This window comes from Bos grunniens, chromosome X (genome assembly GCF_055505025.1).
Source record: "Bos grunniens cultivar Pamir isolate PY7600 chromosome X, Bosgru_T2T1.0, whole genome shotgun sequence".
Taxonomy (NCBI): domain Eukaryota; kingdom Metazoa; phylum Chordata; class Mammalia; order Artiodactyla; family Bovidae; genus Bos; species Bos grunniens.
The window spans coordinates 20,339,785-20,354,395 of NC_141194.1; positions in this window are offsets into that span (position 1 = coordinate 20,339,785).

Consider the following 14,611-nt stretch of genomic DNA (forward strand, 5'->3'; position numbering starts at 1 on the left):
CCAAAATATTCACATATGCAGCAGAGTCTTCATACACCCTGACCATAAAAGAATGAGGGGAAATGAAGGGATACTGGCTTCCCCCCACTTTTGAGGTAAGTACACTGGATGAGGAAGTACACTTGAGTGTCTGCAATGAAAGTTCTAGTGGGTGAAGGTACCCCAGGTCTGATATGTCTCTGAAAGCCTCTCTTCCTAGGATGATCTAAGTGACATGTCCACAAACATAAAGTCAAAAGAAGAAACACCAAGTATCTGATACTCTACAGCAAGGTTCTAAGGTACCTTACCCAAAATTTCACCACAAATGGTTCAGCTGCCATTAGCCCACTGAACATACTTCTTGGATATAAAAACTTGAGCTGGAAGAAGAAGTGTTTGGAGGGAGTTGTCAGTGTAGTAGACATTTTCTTCCAAATCCTGACTCTAGGCTTCCTCCCTTTGCCTAACCTTGCAATTAAACACTCTATTTATTTAATAAATTGGAGGTACTAGCTGAAGAGAAGTGGGCAACAGAGGATGAGATGATTGGATGACATCACCGACTCAATAGACATGAGTTTGAGCAAACTCCAGGAGATAGTGAAGGACAGGGAAGCCTGGCGTGCTACAGTCCATGGGCTTGCAAATAGTCAGACACGACTTAGCAACTAAACAACAAACAAGCTGGGGAAATGCCACGTTTAGAGCCCAAATTTATTTTCTAAATTGTGTGCTCCACTGGGTCTGAAATACTGATTGTCTATTGACCTTACTCAATCATCTCTGAGAATCTGTGCAATATGGAATGAAATGGGGTGTGAATAATCCAGGAAAAGTCTCATGAAGCTGCAAACTACTGATTTTGTTTTCCTTTGAAGGTGACATCATTGTCTGCTTGCACGTATAAACTACAGTCCTAGTAGACGTCCTTGCACATTGCTCCATTTGCAACGCAGGCGGGGATGTCAGTACCACTCTTTGTAAAAGTATCTATGGACAGAGGGACCCTTGAGAAGAGGTTAGGGTGTCAGGTCTAGTTTTCCTGGCTATGGGATATGGAAATCTCTTTTGTATTTGTGTGTGGCTGTCACTCTGGGAACATTTAGCCAGCTACCCTGATCTTACATTCTGGAATTACTACATCTTATTTTGGGGCCAGATTCTGAATTGAAGATGAATGACCATGCCCTGTGTGGTGGTCTATCCAGGTGACCATGGTGCTTTGGCAGGTCAGGTCTGTTGAGCTTGAGGATCTTACTGATTTTCATCTTGGAAAGGTCCTTATCCATGTACTTCCACATGGAGCACAAAAACAGGTATGAATCTTGTTGTTCAGTTGCTTAGTCATGTCTGACCCTTCGCAACCCCATGGACTGCAGCATGCCAGGCTTCCCTGTCTTTCACCATCTCACGGAGCTTGCTCAAACTCATGTTCATTGAGTTGATGATGCCATCCAACCATCTCATCCTCTGTGGTCCCCTTCTCCTCCTGCCCTCAATATTTCCCAGCATCAGGGTGTTTTCTAAGACATGCATCTTGGGTCACGTGCAAATTACTTTCATCTCCAGAGGGGCTGAGACCAAACTGAAAACTCATAGCAGACTGCCCGTAAGTGATTCAAAATATAAAAAGGTGCATTTGGGGGTATACTTTTCCAGGGAAAGCACAACGGCCTGCATCTCCACTTTTCTTTGGGGTTAGACAGCTTCCTCACTACAGCCCATCTGCCTTAAACTTAGCTGATAAGTCAGTGAATCAGACCAAGCATCCCCAGGGACCTCAGTGCAACAAAGCCACCAAAGGCTAAGGTGCTGCCACAGTATCTGCATCTGAGGCAGCTCCCTCTGGAGAGTGACTGGGTAGCTTTTTCTGCATGTCTGAGACACTATTAGAGCCCAGTTGGCTTCTTTCCTAAACAGACCACTTTCACATAACATGGACATTCCAGTACAATACCCACTGCATTGGTCTCATTTGACACCAATGCCACGATATGGGAGACACGGTGTAACAATCTTTGTTCTCGTTTTGTTACTTTCTAGATGTCCACTAGCACCCACTAACAAGCCAGCCACCACCTTGCAAATAGGGTTTGCTGCTGCTGCTGCTAAGCTGCTGCTAAGTTGTGTCCGACTCTGTGCAACCCCATAGACAGCAGCCTACCAGACTCCCCCGTCCCTGGGATTCTCCAGGCAAGAACACTGGAGTGGGTTGCCATTTCCTTCTCCAATGCATGAAAGTGAAAAGTGAAAGTGAAGTAGCTCAGTCGTGTCCGACTCTTAGCAACCCCATGGACTGCAACCTACCAGGCTCCTCCATCCATGGGATTTTCCAGGCAAGAGTACAGAAGTGGGGTGCCATTATTCAGACCAGGACCATAAACAAACCCCAAAAACTGCCACTGCCTAACGGACCCAGATGTTTGCCACAAGTTCCATTCTGCATAAATGTCAGGCACTGACAATTTCTGTAAAGATATGCTCCATGGATGACAAGCCCGAGTGGAAAGGTGGTCTGTACAGCCTATTGGGTAGTTTCTAATGCAGGATGTTGATCAACTCCAGTGCTTGTTAGGTAACTGTATGTAATGGGCTGAGCTGGAGCCTCATGTAAAACATGACGTGCACCCAGTATTGAATGAGGTTATCATATGGCCTGCCCCCTTTTGGTTTCCTGAAGATTTTAAGGCCATTTGTTTTTCAAGAATAGACCTGGGGAGTCCTTCTAGACACCAATCACATGCTTTCCATGAAGTTATTGGTGGCTTGCCAATAATACTTGCCAGATTAACAATCCAGTCCTGGTTACTGGGATGTTGCTCCATCTCTCTGAGGCAGATGGTATGCTACCCTTAGTCCTTTAAATCAGAATAATGTCATCAGTTAAGGACACTAAGACCCCTGATGAGGTTTCAGTCTTCCCAAGATCTCAGTCTATCCTCTGATAAGAAATCATTAGAAGACTAAGGTTGTCATGGAGCTGCAGAGTAAACAAGCATTTTTCCTCTCATCAGGCAAAAAAGCTTCAGTCTTCAGCTTGCAGTGGCATCTGAAGAAAGCATTGGCATGTCCACCACTGCATATTGGAGCCTTCAGCCTATGAACTAGACTCTCTGACATCATGATATCTGCAAGGATAAGGAAGACCACCACTACAGTGTGCTTAGAGGAATCCACAGTGAGGAGTCAAGAACCACTCGCTAGACACAGGATGATTATTGAACAGTCTAGATTATTTAAGCACCTTCATCTCTAATAGTTCCTTAAACCTATTAAGAACCTCGTTTAATCAGCCCCCAATCCCACTGTTCTAATTGTGACGATTATCCATTGGGAGCATTCCTTAAAATTCAAGAGAAGAGTTATACAGTCTTAACACAGTTCTTTCTAGAATCCATTCAGCAGTATCAGTTATAGCATCTTGTGTACAATGGCCCAAAACAGCCTTCCCGTAAACTCACATCAGTCCACAGTGCAATCTTAGACTTAATTACACATCCAAAGTAAACTTTTGACTGAGCCTATTGGGCTTCCCTGGTGGCTCAGACAGTAAAGCATCTGTCTGCAATGCAGGAGACCCGGGTTGGATCCCTGGGTTGGGAAGATCCCCTGGAGAAGGAAATGGCAGCCCACTCCAGTATTCTTGCCTGGAAAATCCCATGGATGGCGGAGCCTGGTAGGCTACTGTCCATGGGGTTGCAAAGAGTCAGACACGAACGAGCGACTTCAGCTGGATTCAGCTGTGGAGGATTGTAGGCACCTAGGCACCACAGTGACTTGTGCCCCAGTGTCCATTAGGGCTGAAAAATGTGACAACTTCAAATGCCATCAAGTTCCCAAAACACCTTGACTGGTGCTTTATGCTTTCAGTTTCAATTACAGAAGGAGAACCCACAACCTTGCGTTAGACCTGTTTGTCCTTGAAAACAGAGCAGTCTGAGTAGAAAGGTGGTACTGAATGTGTTAGATGAACGTCAGGCAGAATAGCAGAGATATCAGAATAAGGCCTAAGTCCTCCTGATCCTTCTCCTTTTAAGAGCAACGTGGTCAGAGCCAAACTGGCGTGCAACATGGGGTCAGTCATAGAGAATGAGATGATCATCCACTGTCTTCCAGATAATTAGCAAGGTCCCTCATCTGCTAGTCAAGAAGGAAATCTCTATAATCTCACTGGGCTTTTACCCAAATCCATCATTAACATCACTTCTTTCTAACTCACTTTAGGAACAGACCTTAGCACATTTTGACACAACCAACTACCCACCGTCACTAAATACATTATCAATGAGGCTGGCTACTGTCCCTCAGATCCTGTTCCATCCTTGGACAGGTAACCTTCTGAGCCTCACCTGTATTTTTGCAAAAGGATTTTGTGTCCTTATCAGCCTCCAGGAGGAGGGAGTTTAAAATTGATAAAGTCAATTTGGCAAAATCAAAAACCCATGTAGTGTTGCCTCTTGTAGAGAGAGAATTTTACATAGTAGACACAACTTTTTATGTAGTAGACACAACTCTTGTCTCAGGGGCACAGAACATGCAAGCGCATAGAAAACAAAAGCTGTTCTCTGAATACCTGGGAAATTCTGTGTGTGAAATCACATGGCCCTCAATTTGGTTAGAAATTGTAAGTCTCCCTTCTGGTAGGCAGTCAAGGCCATAGAGAATGACACCTTCTACTTGCCAATCAACTAGACATCATCAACAGTGAAAACTCTGGACATCAGAGGAATTTTTTCTGATACACTACAAACATTCAAAATTCAAAAATATAAATTTCAATGCCAGTGACATATTATTACAGAGTAGAAATGCTAAGTAGCTTGCAGACATCTTAGTGAGATAGTAACTTTTAATTTTTTACCTTTTTACTGTAACTTCTTTCAGCTGCATTCAGACACATTTTTCAGAAACAGAGATCATAGATATTGTCACACAGATACTACAACACAAGCTCCCAATAGGACGTCTACTTTCCTCAGTTAGAAGCCCAAGGGAAAGAGAGGAAGAAACAGAGGGGGAACAACTGAAGCCCAGAAGGCCAGGTTGCTCATACTTTAGTTCACTCCATAGTACAAAGACACTTTTCTCAAGAACCAGGCACCACTTAGCCAGGTTATTTCAATCCTAACTCTTGCCCAATCAAACCCTCCCAGCTTTATTCAAGAAGCAGCATACATAGATACAAGAGAATCTATCTTACTTCCAACCTAGCCCACACACCTTGGAAAAGGTTGGATGGTGGGAGGACCCTGATGCTCTGCCCTCAGCCACCCTGTAGACAAGGGTGTGCTGCCAGCTCCAGGAGAGCTGGGCCTCTCGGAACCTGGCCTGCACTGCTCTATGAGCCAGGGAGGTCATTATTCCTCCTAAGCCACTGCTGCTCTGACACCAGGTCAGGAGAGTTTCATCTCAACCATTGACTTGGCCAGGGTATTCCCAGCTGCCACAGATACACAGAGGCCTTATCCATCCTAACATGGAATATACATACAGTCCCCTAGTGGGGGGGACTCTGTCACCCCTTTCATCCACCACGCAGGTGACACTATGTGCTAATAGATGCTGGGGAGTCTAATTAGGCACTAACCAGGTCAGTGTGGTCTCTTGTCTAAAGGTGGGGTGGCGGGGGGGCGGGGGGCGCTTTGTAATTTTATTAACCACACATTCAGTGCCAAAGTTGTCACTGAAAGCACCAAGACCAAGACCACAGAAAAGGCCCAACTTATTTAATACACAAAAATACAAAAAGCTTTTTTTTATATTTTCACACTTCGATACTTAAAAGGATAGCAAAAATAAGAAGGAAGCAAAAATTCCAGCTCTCCATGATCCACGCCCTACTCACAAAAAAAAAAAAAAAAAAAGACTAACAGGGTAACCAAAGTGGATGAATGACCTCAATGTAGGTCGCAGGACACCAACTTGGGGAGGAGGTACCTCTAGACTGCAGCAGCAGATACGTAAATGCATGGCTTGCAAGTGAACTGTGCTTCTGCCACGTGCAGACGAGTTCTGTGGTTTCTATGACCAACATGAGAACCCAATGAAAGTGAGAGTATTGAGATTTTCTTAGAAGAAAAAGCACAGAGGAGAGGCACAGGAGGGGTGGAACCACCACCAAACTGTGAGCCTAAACAATTGAGGGGCTCAAGGGAACACAAAGGCAGTTCAGAAGAAAGGCACAGGGCAGCATCCCGCAGCCCGAGGTGCCTGGAGGAAGTTCAGAATGTGCCCATGAGTGCGGCCCCTCAGGTTCAGCACTGTTCAGTTGGTGGCAAACTGCACCCCATAAGCAAAAGGCTGTGTTCTCCACAGTCAACACGGAGACCTGCAGAAAAGTGTGTGCAGGCACCCCTCCACTCTTGTGAGAGACACAGGAAGGCTACGTGAGTCCTGATCCAAGCAAATGACGAGCAGCTTCAGAAAGCTGGTCTTATTGCCCCTGGTGCTGGGAAACTAGGAAGAAGTGTCTGACTCGGGCAAGTGAATGCCACACCTGGGGCTGGAGCAGCCCCGAGAGCACACAGAGGAGTGGGTCTGGGAGAGCAGACAGACATGGCCTCACGGTGCCCAACACGCAAACCGGGACACCTACCAGGCCTGTGGCCAAGAATGGGGCAGCTGTAAGCCTGTCATGTCACATCAGAACAAAAAAACTGAGAGAAAAATGGGAAATATTTGTTTGCCAAAATAGAGGACCACCCACGCTGGCAAGCTGGGCCTAACCAGCCTCCTGAGCCACTGTGTGTTCAAAAGGCAATGAATGCCAAGTCTTTTCAAGGGGCCTATAAATACACCAGGAAAGCCACAAACCTCTATACATCCAGGTGCGGATGCTAAGGGACAGATTTGCACTGAAGCTAATAATGTGATATAAAAATCCCTTCTGAGAACAACCCAGGATAGAGCACAAGAGGGTCAACATACTGCATGAACTCTGACAAGTCACAAAACAATGGGATGAAGGGACACTGGCTTTTCCTCATCCTAAAATGTTTAGAGTGGGTAAGAAACACAGTCACTGTTCCTCCAGTTAAGGGTGCAGTGAGGGAAGGTGCTCCAGATCAAATGAGGCCCTGCCGGCCTGCCTTGTAAAAGATTTTGAAAGCAAAAAGACGTCAGTAGAAGTGTTTGGAGAAGCTCCAAAGGCCAATATGATAAATACCAAGGACCCCATATTCTCAGGTGAGTACTTCAACATCTTACCAAGTTCTTAGCAAACTGGTTTGGCTGGCACAGACCCGCTGACATCCTCAGGAAATGAAAAGTGAAGTGGAAGAAGGAAGAAAGATATTTTGGACAGATCTGACAGAATGGTAAGCATTTCCTACCTGCCTATAATCCATGTTTTCTTCCTTTTTATTCAACCTTATAATTATACTTTCTATTTTAATGAGAGCTATCTGCAAGGGAACTGCGACATTTAGAGCCCAGTCTGACTTTCTTGAGTGTGTGCTCCACTGGGAGCTGAGCATGACTTTTCCACTTCGTGTTTTTTCTTTAACAATCCAAACCATCCTTCAATGGTACTTGCTGTCTGGAAATGACATGGGGTATGAATAGTCAAAAAACTGTCCCATGGAGGTCCCCATTACTGGGTAGTTTTTGTCATAAAAGTGGCACCATTTGTTTGATGAGATCTCACTGGCAAATGCAAGAAGAAGGAAAAGCACGTACAGTCCACTTAACACTCCTTGTATAGATGGCCCATCTGGTGTGCATGGGTTGTCGGGCAACAGCCATTGAAGGGATCTACCACAGTCCACGCCCATGGAAATCCTGCAGGAGTGCAGGGGCCTGGCCTGCACACTCTCCATGGGAAGTGGAGATCACCCTCTACTCAACTGTGCAGCTGGCGCTCTGGGCACATTTGCCAGGCTTCCTTGGCCTCATGTGCTGGAATCACAAGGAATTGTTTTGGGGCAGGGCCTAATTTGTATATGAATTACCATTTTTTGTGCAAAGTTTATCTGGGCGGGCATGGTCTTAACCTGGGCAGTGCAGATTTGATGAGCTTGTTGATTCCACTGATTTTCATCTTCAAGCTGTCCTTATCTGTGTGCATGGGGCATGAGAAGGAGGCACGCATCTTGTGCAGTCTGCTGATGGTGTTCACTATGACAGAGGCTGAGACTGGAACTGGGCATCCCTCTGCCAGGCACCAGTGCCACTGTCCACACATGGGCACATACCCAAGAACCAGTCACAAATGGATGATGTACATTTGGGGGAGGAGGATGCGCTCAGACAAGCACCACAGCCCAGGCCCACCCCCTGAGCAGCATTCACTCTTGTTCATGAACACACGCAAGCAGTATTCTCTGGAGTCATGTGACTTCCACTTCCAACCACACCCCACTTGCCAGTAACTCAGTGGATGTGACCAGGAAGCCTATGGAGGCAGACAAGGTGACACACACACAGCACCTAACCCCATCTGGAGGGTGGATGGGCACTTTTTCTCAGTACCTCTTAGACACCATCACTGCCTGCTTTATTTCTTTGCGGATGTACTACTTTCACTTTAAAATGGATGTTTCTTGGGCAATCCTTATATTGTTTGCATTCTCATTTGCATCTCACATTGTCACCAATTTAAATTGTAACGGCTTGCTCTTGCTTTGTGCCTCTCTCAATGTCTCCCCACTTGCACTAAAAAGGCAGCACTAGTCTGTCAAATAGGATGTATCAAGTGGGTAGTTTGAAGGCACCACCAGGAACCAATTCCACAGGGTGCCATTGCCTGATTGTTTCACATAGGTTCTAGTCTGTGTGAAAGTCAGACTAGAAAAAAGTGACTAAAAATGTACATGTTCTCAAAAAATGCTCTGCACAGGTGACTCTGCTATGTGGGAAGGTGGTCCATACAGTTGGCTGGAGAGTTTCTCAGGCATGTTGTTGGCCAACATGCCTGCCTTTATAATAATCTTATGTCATGTGCCAAGAAACATCCCCATATGGAATATGAATTGCATGCAGGAGGAAACAAGGTTATCATGTGCACTATCAAACTTCATTTCTAGATATATTAAGGACATCTGCCTCATTTGAAAGAAACCAAGGACTATTCTCTGGGCATAAACCCAGACATATGTGGGAAATAAATGGCAATGTTTATGTCATCTTAGGGCAAATGATGGACATGGGTTTTAATCTGAGTCCAGTGAGGTAAACTGGCTCTGATCCCAAGGAGGAAGAGGGCTCTCAGGAAAGCAGTGGCATGTACACCACCATGAACATGGCCTCCAGTCTACAGAATGAACTCTGTGATTGTTATGATTTCTGGAAATTCAGGTTCAAGGAGGATTACTGCCCCCTGAGAGGCACAGTGGATGTATGTAAGTCTCATGATGGCAAATATGCTTTAAATCTCTGACCATGGTAGGATCTGAAGAAAGCATTAATACATCTTCCACTGCGCACCAGGTCCTTCAGTCTGGACAGTGGACTCCATGACTTAACGTTATGACATCTGGAAGAGCAGGGCGGGTACAAGGAGGATGGCTGCCTCCCTGTTCTTGAGGTATGACACAGCGAGATGTCACGTACCATTGGCTTGTTTCACTGGTCATTCAAGGTTACTGAAGGGTGGGATCATCTTTCAAGCACCTCTGCCTACATTAGTTCTTTGATCAGTGTAGGAACTTCCTTTCACCAGGATACCCCATAACCTGGTATCCCTACTTTGCTTACTTATACTTCCTCAGTTGTGCCAAGAAATCCTGAGGGACTCCAAGTTGTCTACTTGTCCCACTGCCACAGTTCTATTGTGGCATGTTCCCACTGAGAACGTCCCTTACACAGCTCTTCCTGCAGTACACTCAGCATTATCGGTTATAACATCTTATGTGTGTACTGACCTGAAAGAGTGCAAATAAAAACACGTATCAGTCCATTATCCAGTGTAAGGAGTATTTCTAAATCCAGTCAAAATAAAATTTCGACTTCACTTTGGGGACAAAGCACAGTGACTTGTGACCAACTGTCCAACAGGGCTGTAAAGGTTTGGTAACCTGGGTGCCCTCATTTTATACATTTTAACCAGTGCCTGAAACCTTTGATTCCAGTGAGAGAGGGGCCCTGACTTTATCAGAGGCCACTTTGTTTTCAAAAGAACAAAGGTCTAGCTAGAAAGGTGGTGCTGAAAGATTTAGATCAACAAAAGTCTAAACAGATGAGATTTCAGGAGATTTTAATCAAAACACCTGCTGCCTAATTCTGTAAACATTTTTCAACAAGTAGCAGAAGCTACCAGATCTGTAATATCTATCTTCACACAATGCTGGGATGAAGTCCTACAGGGTCACACCCACATGACATGCATCTTGTCTTCCTGGATAGCTCAGAACTCATTCTCTTTACTCCTTGCTTCCTCCTTTCTGATTGTGTCTAGTTTTCTCCGGATCTTCTGTTTTCACTCATTATGCTGAGTGATATCTATAAACAAACAGTGGCTCTTGAACTGAGGAAGGACCCTAATCATTGAAGGAGACGAAGGAGAGCTAGGCAAGGAGAATCCTCATCCCATTTCCACATATTCATCTTCCATCTGTCTGGTTTCTGAAATTAGATCTGCCTATGAATGGCCATGGAGAATTTGCAGAATCTCTTCCCTCCCTTTTCACAAGAGACTTGACCTATATTGATCTACAGGGTCTCACAGTAGTTTTCCAAAAGAGCATTGGCAACTTGGTAGCCTCTAGGTGAGGTGGCTAAAAACACCATAGAGTAAATTTTTCTAAGAAGTTGGGATCCAAATGACCCAGGTCACGGGGAACACAATCCAGGCCAACATGGAGACAGGATCCCTAAATGCTACCACTCCACATGCTTCCAGGCAGGGTGCCTAGTGAACCAACATGTGATCCATGGCAGACAGAGAATAAATCCAGGGACCTGATATGTGCCATGCTGAAGGATTAGACGTACCTTCAGCCTGGAAGAGATAGAAAGAATTACACGAAGAACTGTACAAAAAATATATAAATTAACTGAATTACTATGATGGTGTGGTCAGCCACCCAGAGCCAGACATTCTGGAGAGCAAAGTCAAGTGGGCCTTAGGAAGCACTGCTGTTAATAAGACTAGTGGATGTGATGGAATTCCAGTAGAACTATTCAAAACCCTAAAGGAAGATGTCATCAAGGTGTTACATTCAATATGGTAGCAAATCTGGAAGACCCAGCAGTGGCCACAGGACTGGAAAAGGCCAATCCTCATCCCAATTCCCAAGAAGGGTAGTACTAAAGAATGTGCTAATCATCTGACAACTGCACTCATCTCCCATGCTAGTAAGGTCATGCTTAAAATCTTGCATGCTAAGCTTCAGCATAATGTGAACCAAGAACTTCCAGATGTCCAAGCTGGGTTTAGAAAAGGAAGAGGAAACAGAGATCATACTGCTACATTTGCTGGATCATAGAGAAAGCTAGGAAATTCCAGAAAAACATCTACCTCTGTTTCTTTGACCACATCAAAGCCTTTGACTGTGTGGATCATAATAAACTATAGACAGCTCTTAAAGAGATGGGAATACCAGACCATGTTACCTGTCTCCTGAGAAACCTACTATATGCAGGTCAAAAAGCAACAGTTAGAACCCTGTATGGAACAATTGATTAGTTCAAGATTGAAAAAGGAGTACAACAGGGCTGTCTGCTGTTGCCCTGTTTGTTTAATCTATACCTTGAGCACATCATAAGAAATACCAGGCTGGATGAGTTACAAGCTGGAATCAAGATAGGTGAGAGAAACATCAACAACCTCAGATATGCAGATGATACCACTCTAATGCAGAAATTGAAGAGGAACTAAAGAGCCTCTTGATGAGGATGAAGAATGAGAGTGAAAGAGCTGGCTTAAAACTAAATAATAAAAAAACTAAGATCATGGCATCCAGTCCCATTACTTCATGGCAAATAGAAGTGGAAAAGGTGGAAGTAGTAACAGATTTCCTCCTCTTGGGCTGTAAAATCACTGCAGACGGTGACTGCAGCCATGAAATCAGAAGACAGTTGCTTCTTGGCAGGCAAGCTATGACAAACCTAGACAGTGTATGATAAGAGAGACATTACTCTGCCGACAAAGGTCCAGATAGTCAAGGCTATGATCTTCCCAGTGGTCACGTACAGTTCTAAGAGCTGGACTATAAAGAAGGCAGAACACCAAAGAATTGATAACTTCGAAATGTGGTGCTAGAAAAGACTCCTGAGAGGTCCTTGGACAGCAAGGAGATCAAACCAGTCAATCTTAATGGAAATCAACCTTGAATATTCACTGGAAGGACGGATACTGAAGCTGAAGCTCCAGGATTTTGGTCACCTGATGCAAACAGCCAACTCATTGGAAAAGACCCTGATGCTGGGAAAGATTGAAGGCAGGAGGAGAAGGGGACAACAGAGGGTGAGATGGTTGGATGGCATCACCAACTTGATGGACATGAGTTTGAGCAAACTCTGGGAGACAGTGAAAGACAGGGAAGCCTGGTACGCTGCAGTCCATGGGGTCGCAAAGAGTCAGACACAACTTAGTAACTGAACAACGAACATGCTGGGTCTCACCTATGCTTTTCCAAAAAGATAAGCATCCACCACAGGAAGAAGTTTAAAATCCATGGAGTCAATCTGCCAAGGTGGTATGAACCCCTAGTGCAGCATTTGTCCCTAGAGAGACAAACAGGCAATTTTTGCAGCAGTTTTGAAGAAGCAACAACTGTTCTCTCAGGAATATAAGATCTTGTAGTGTGTGAAGGACAGCAATTGTTTGTTTTGTTTTGTTTTTGATTACACATGGGATTCTGTGTGTGAATCCATTTAAATAATTTCCAGTATTATACCTGACAAGTATGTCTTCAAATCTGTTGTGACCTGTAAGTCTTCCCTCTGGTGGGCATTCAAGGACATTGAGAATGATACTGGTAACCTGCCAATCAGCAAGACATCATTATACACTGAAAACTTTGGACATCCGAGGAACCATTCTCTGATACCACATGAACACTCATAATTCAACATGCAACACAATTCAACAACACATTAGTACATGCTGCATACAATGAATCGGCTGGCAGGCTTCTCAAGAACAAAATCACTTTTAACTTTCTATCTTTTCACTAGTAGTGAAAAGCTCTTCACTATAGCTCCATTCAGACACTTTTCACAGAAAAACAAATCATGTATACATTTTACATACATATAACATACCAGCTTATAGAAGAACATCTACTCTCCTTGGACAGAGGTCCAGGAGGTAGGGTAGGGAAAGTACGGGGCGCAACTGGCACTGGTAATAACTGGCTTGCACATACTATCAGCCACTCTTTGGCCACGACAGATGGACTTTTAATAGCTAAGCACCAACTGAATAGGTGATTCCAACTTACAGCCTGTTGCCTAAATCTCCAAAATTTTCTCCAACAGACATCATCCACTATTGGGTCTCAGAGAAATCTATTTCAACCCTATCCTGGCCCACACATCCTGACCATGGTTGGACAAGGGGAGGACCATTACGATCACACCTTACACACCATGTAGATAGGAATGTGCTACCAGCTCCTAGGAGCCACACTCCCCATAACTTGGCCTGTACTGTTCTATCAGATCCAGAGGAGCCCTGAGCTCTCTTAATCTGCTTTTGCTGTGCTGTTAGCTCACCGGAGCCTCATGTCATCCACAGCCTCAGCCAGGATCATCACAGGGACCACCAATGCCCGAAGCCTTGTCCATTCTAACATGGAGCAAACCTTCTACTAGTGTAGGGACCCTCTTATCCCTCTCACAGCCACTTAAGTGAGAGGATGTGATCCCAGATTCTGGGGAATCTATCTTAGCCATTGACCTGACCAGCATGGCCTCCTGTCTAATACAAGAGTATCATAACTTTATCAGACACACAATCAGTGCCACATTCAGGATCTCACTCACAGAGACATGCAAAGCCACAGAAGAGTCACACTTACTCCACTAAACACATTTTTAAAGGCCCTTTTATATTCTGACACTTTAATATTCACAAACACAACCAAAGAGAATGAGGCAAAATTCCAACTCCCTGTAATCCTTAAGCCACACAACAACAACGAAAAAATCACATGGTAAGAAAATGAACAGAAGGACCTTAGTACAAGCTGTAGCACACCCACTTGTGGAGGGCTTCCTTATAGACTGCAGCTAGGTGGTTTTCCTCTCTACCGCTCTGTACTCAGATGAGGGCAGGGCAGGCATTCCTGTGGGAATGTCAAGGGAAGATGAGAAAACTGCCACATGAGGGTAAGAGCTAGAATCGCTGGTCCAAGTGCAAGAGCTTCAGAAGGCTTCAGTGGTGTTCTCTGGTGACACAGGTTTGGAATCTAATCATGGAGAGAGAAAAACTGGGGCTGCTCCACCAGTAGGGACAAAGCAGGCTGGCATGGGAACGAACTGGAGATGAGAGTGTCCCACATCACAGCTATGGTGCTCAACTGACAGCATTCTATCTAGACCTACAGTGTCTCTTCAGTATCGTCAAGAGAACACTGTGGCCTTAGCAGCCTCTAAGAGAAATGGGTCAAAATCTCATGGAGTCAATATATCCTAAGTAGGTGGAGCTGTGAGTAGCCTGTGCTTGTGAGAGTTCAAGAGCTCCAGC